This window comes from Pseudoliparis swirei, chromosome 6, assembly GCF_029220125.1.
Source record: "Pseudoliparis swirei isolate HS2019 ecotype Mariana Trench chromosome 6, NWPU_hadal_v1, whole genome shotgun sequence".
Lineage (NCBI taxonomy): Eukaryota > Metazoa > Chordata > Actinopteri > Perciformes > Liparidae > Pseudoliparis > Pseudoliparis swirei.
This window is the reverse complement of record NC_079393.1, coordinates 27,026,171-27,032,051: the sequence shown is the minus strand read 5'-3', so window position 1 is coordinate 27,032,051 and position 5,881 is coordinate 27,026,171. Positions and strand designations below refer to the sequence as shown.

Sequence of the window (5,881 nt, the reverse complement as noted above, 5' to 3'; positions counted from 1 at the left end):
CGTCGTTTCAGTTACACATCAGTATGTAACTACAGTAGCAACTGTCCACATCTGGAGTGATTATCGTGTAATAAATAAACGAGGGTCGCGCCTCAGGTCGTCTCCCAAAGGTGCTCCGGCTCTATGTAACAGTAGTCTCAGAAACAATCAGCAGACTGAAGGGTTAGTAACGTGTGCAGCATTAGTCGGGAAGTTACAGCTTTTTGTTGTAAGAACGTAGCTTTTGTAAATAAGTGCTGAATAAAAAAAGTACAGGAAGAGATTAAAATACTAATAAAAGCTTGTGAAAAAATAAGTGCTATGTGGCATCAAACCAACAAAAAAGAGCCTTAAAAAATATATATTTATACAAACAATAAACTCCAACTCGTAAACAAGCGGAGGCTAATAAAAGGACAAATATGGCATTAATAATAAGTACGAAAGAATTCTTCAACTGCCCAGCTGCTTGACCACCCACACGCACACCTTCAGATTCACGTGTGTGTGTGTGTGTGTGTGTGTGTGTGTGTGTGTGTGTGTGTGTGTGTGTGTGTGTGTGTGTGTGTGTGTGTGTGTGTGTGTGTGTGTGTGTGTGTGTGTGTGTGTGGACACGTGAAAACAAAATCTTTTAAAATCAGTCGGAAATGTTTAGAGCAGAAAAAAAACAACCTTGTGGATTTCTCGGCGAAGCTTCCAGTCGAGTCCCGGACGCTCTCCGGTGAGTCGGGCGTCCCGCTAGTCGTCGGCGGGGTGCAGCGGCGGGCACGGCGACGCGGCGGCGGCCGGCTGGGAATCGAACGCGCGCTCCGCGTCGCTCCCCTTGTCCTCGTCGTACAGACGCCTCAAACCGTCGTAACACTCGTCCGACGCCCCCCCCTGCTGGGCTCGGCTCCGCCCCCTCCCGGGCCGGCTCCGCCCCCTCCTCGGGGACGTGGGCGCTGTCGAAGATGTAGACGGCGTCGTATCTCCACAGCAGCATGTCATTTCTGTCTCTTCGCGTTGCGTTAACACTTATCGATCTCCGTCTGGCGCGCCACAGAGCTCCGTGCGCGCGCATCGGGACCGAGCAAAAAAAAAGTCACTTGTCAATCTGTCCACCTGTCCGGGCCGGTGAGGTTTCAGCTTTGCAGCGGTGTCCCCGCCGTCCCTTTCATCACGGCCCAGTTCATGAAGAAAACCCACACAGTCAGTTTGCCTCAGCAGCTGCTAGAGGAAGACTAGAGGCCTTTAGATTGTATCATGGTGGAGTTAATGGTTGACAAACAAGAGAAAATGCTCTGTTTAACCCTCCTGTTACCTTTACATTTACTAACATATTTTACCTCGGGTCAATTTGACCTCAGCAATTAAAACCTCCAGAAAATTATTAGAATTAATATTGCTTCCCAAGTTTAAGTGTGAGGTACTTTATGTTTGTTTGTTGACTACCTAAATAGCCCTTTAAATAAATAAAAAAGTTGATATTTCTGATATGTTTGACACAGTGAAAAACAGCCTGGTGTCAAATTGACCCCAAAGAACACCGACATTAAACATTGAATGGGGTCAAATTGACCCGAAAGGTAACAGGAGGGTTAAACATTCTGTTTAGGATGAAGATGTATTAATGTTCCATATGGAAGAAAACTGCTAAATAACTGCTGAGTTGCAGCACCATTGTATAGAAGAATGTATAAATGTATATATCCGTCTTTTGTCATAAATCTCTATGTTCTCACAAAATATACCGAGAATATCGGTAATATGTGATTAATCATGATTAATCCACAAAAACCTGTGATTAATCCGATTAAAAATTTTAATCGTTTCACAGCCCTAATATATATGTGTGCATGAAATGGATACAATTGAAATTAATGAAGATATTGTGGAGATTGATACAAAAATGACATTTACAATACTGGAAGCAGCAAATCAAACAATTGCTAAAAGTAAAGGAAGGATGAAAAGAAAGGCAGTCCCCTGGTGGACTGAGGAGTGTGGGAGAGCAGTAAAAGAAAGGAACAAAGCTCTGAAGGTATTAAGAAGATCGCATCATTTCCAAACTTTAATAGAATACAAACACGCACAAGCAAAGGTTCGTAGAATCATTCGTAAAGCAAAAAGGGAAAGCTGGCAGAATTATTGTAGCAGAATTGGAAGAGCAACACCTGTGGGAGAGATTTGGGGGATGATTAGAAGCATGAGAGGAATGAGGAAAGTGTGGCAGTATCCAGTGTTGAAGAGGGGGGAGGAAACAGCAGCGTCAGATGGGGAGAGGGCAGAGATGATTGCAAAAGCACTAACAGAAATCCACAGCTCTGACAACCTGACGGTAGAAGGTAAGAGAGGACGGGAAAGGACGCCATCAGCTCACCCCGATATTCTTGGAAAGAGAGACGATACTAATAGTCCTAGTGATGCCCCATTTACCTTAGAAGAACTGAAAAGAGCAATAGAAAGAGGAGGACTTACATTACCAGGGAAGGATGAAATTTGTTATATAATGCTTAAGCATTTAGGTAGGATAGCAATGATGAAATTGTTATTTTTTTATAATATGGTTTGGCAAGTGGGGACACTACCTAGGTCTTGGAAAGAAGCTGTGATTATCCCAATCAGGAAACCAGGTAAAGACTCATCAAACCCAATGAATTACAGACCCATAGCATTAACATCCCATGTAGGTAAAATAATGGAAAGAATGATTTCAGATAGATTAGCATTTTATATGGAGTCCAGGGGAATGATAGCACCTCATCAAAGTGGATTTCGGAAAGGTAGAGGTACTTTGGACCCAATTATTGGTTTAGAAACAGAAGTCAGGAAGGCCCAGGTGAATAAGGAGTCAGTGATGGCTGTGTTCTTTGATGTGGAAAAGGATGATGATATGGTTTGGAGGGAAGGGCTATTGATTAAATTAAATATGATAGGAATAAGGGGGGAGAACCTATAATTAGATTCAAGATTTTTTAATGAACAGGTTTATTCAAGTCAGAATTGGGGCAGCACTATCTAGACGATACCTGGTAGAGAATGGTACACCTCAGGGCCGTGTCATTAGTCCGATACTGTTCTCCATCATGACAAATGATGTTTTCCTTCAAGTCCAGGGTGATATTGGCCAATCTCTATTTGCCGATGATGGAGCACTGTGGAAGAGGGGGAAGAACATAAACCACATTAAAGGTAAAGTACAAGAGGCTGTGAAAGTGGTAGAAAGATGGTCTTATTCATGGAGATTCAAATTTTCTGTGGGGAAAACTAAAACAATCATGTTTACTAGGAAAAGAGGAGTTGAAGCTCAGATAAAGATGTACGGACAAAAGATTGAACAAGTGAGAGTTTTTCGGTTCCTTGGTGTGTGGCTCGATGATAAATTAACTCAAATGGAATGAGCATATTCAGAGGATGGTAAAGAAAGGTAAAACAATTCTAAATGTAATAAGGTGTCTAACAGGGTCAGTCTGCGATTAAAAATATTGATATCGCTCTGATGAGGTCAGTCCTTGACTACGGCTGTGTCGTATTTGGATCAGCTGCAAAAACTTCACTAAAGAAGCTGGAAGTGTTGCAATCCCGAGCTCTGAGACTGTGTTGTGGTGCTTTAAGACGAGCCCTGTGGCTGCTCTGCAGGTGGAGATGGGTGAAATGCCGCTGCATTTGAGACGCAAGCTCCTAACTATAAATTACTGGGCCAACCTGCAAGGGCATTCTGGAGATAATCATCCAACCAAAAAAGTACTTCTGCCATGTTGGGAAAGAGACAGGGCCAAACAGGAGTGTTTCGCATGGAGCAGTGAGAAATTAGCCAAAGATATGTCATTATATCAGATAACATTCACTCCTGCAATACCGCTATTAATTACACCACCATGGCTATTTCCCTGTGTCAGTTGATCATTATTTTTTGGACAAAACCCAAGCATTTAAAGACAATAATAACATGGCAGGAATGGTGGAGGATAGACTGGAGATGACATACTTATCATTTATTCCAGCATTTACAGAGGGATCAAAGGCCTAATGTGTGAAAAGAGGCGCACCGCAGCGGAGGGCCGCAGAGGTCAGAGGTCAGAGGGGATCCTCACCACCGAGCGGCGTCCCCGACTCAGCCGACTCTCACATGTCTGCCTCTATAGACTGATGTTCACGGTAAACACATTCGATCGGGAGCGTGCGAGGGTTTTGATAAAGTTAGCGGAAGGATTTAAGTGACAACATCCGGTTTTGCAAAGTTAGCGGAAAGAACCACGTGAAACAACATCCGTTTTTCAAAATAAGATGTCGACAAATCATACACGAACATATAAAAGTAAACAATGAACTGATTTTGTATCTTTATAGATCGTTTCTGAGATTTAGCTTAAATTATGCTAACATTAAAACATTTTTACTGGACCAAGGAAGAGTTTATAAAAATTAGTCAGTCTATTGTATGTTAAGAAAAGTCCTGTATATAGATTTCCCCAAGAGTTCCAGGAAATGAATAATGCAGATGTGTTCCATACATATCTGAAATCTACAATAGCAATCAAACAATTTTAATGTATCAATTAGGACATTTTTCAAAGTAAAAGTCCTAAATGTTTTAAGAAATCGGTAATTTATTTAATGTTTGAGTTGCTTCATATATGTATTTCCTCATAGTCCTAGGCAATAATGCTACACAATAAATAGAATGCTTCAATCAACACCGTGATCGGTATTATCGGATCGGAAGATACTGATTTCGGTGATCGGTATTATCGGTGATCAGCAGATACTGATTTCAGTGATCGGCACCAAAAACCTGATCGGTGCATCTCTAGAAACCAATACATGTTTTGATTTGGCCACATCGAAGTGCAAAATGCACATGCTCAAGGTATGTTTTCTCTTAAAATATGTTTAAACTCAATACAGTAACTTCTGAAGAGTTCTCTGTTGTGAATGTTTTGCAGTTCATGAAGGCAAACAGGCATAAGATTGTATATTGTCAAATTATTTATCAGTAATACAGTAAAAATGATGGGAAAACTTTGCAAGTCGATTTATAGTGTGCGCCCCTAAATTTTCTGCTTGCGCCCCTAAAATTTTAAGTTAGGGGCCGCTGTGCTCCTAGTAAAAAAAGTTAGTCTGGAGCCCTGATTTAATGAATGAAATATATGAAACACTGTTCCGATTAAAAAATATGGGTATTGTCGGAGCATTTATGTGGGTACCAGCACACAGAGGGGTACGAGGAAACGAAAGAGCAGATACACTAGCGACACAAGCGTTAGAAAGGCAGCACAAGACGGACATTTTAATAAGCAAAGCAGAAGTTAAAACAATGATCAAAAGAAACATTATTAAGGAATGGCAGCATAGTTGGGATGTAGGGGAAACAGGAAGACATCTGTATGCTGTGCAGAGGGAAGTTGGCAAAGGGAGGCCAGCTAGAAGAAGCACCGCAGAAGAGAACATAGTAACCAGACTGAGGATCGGGCCAAGGCTGAACAAAACAATGCATCTCGTAAATAAACAGCCAACAGACGATGTGAGCGCTGTCAAGTACCAGAATCTGTAGAACATATCATTTGTCATTGCCAGAAATACACACTTGAGCGACAGGTTGGAGAGGAAGCTGGAGTGGAGGAACTAAATCTAACAGATGCATAAAATTTGGGGGCAGGACAGGTATTACAATATTTGAAAGAAACTGGATTAAGCAATATAATTTAAAGCACTGATATTTTGAATCTCCGCTTTTGTTTTGCTTTGTTTTATTGATTTTGTTTTGTGGTTATTTTGTTGGGTTTGGTTTTGTTTGTTTGGTTCTGTAAGGGGATAGGGTACTCTGGTCCACACTCCACTACAGTAGGTGGCGGAAATGCACCGTTCACTGGATGCCTTCCGCCAAAAAAATTAAAAAGAAGAAGAAGAGGCGTTTCCCATC

General features: G+C 41.6%; 1 protein-coding gene across 7 annotated transcripts in view; it reads left to right on the top strand.

Annotated features, from left to right (window-relative positions):
• The window catches only part of LOC130194756 (MTOR-associated protein MEAK7-like), a 232,959-nt gene that overhangs the window by 104,266 nt on the left and 122,812 nt on the right, over positions 1–5,881 (top strand). The window lies entirely within an intron of this gene.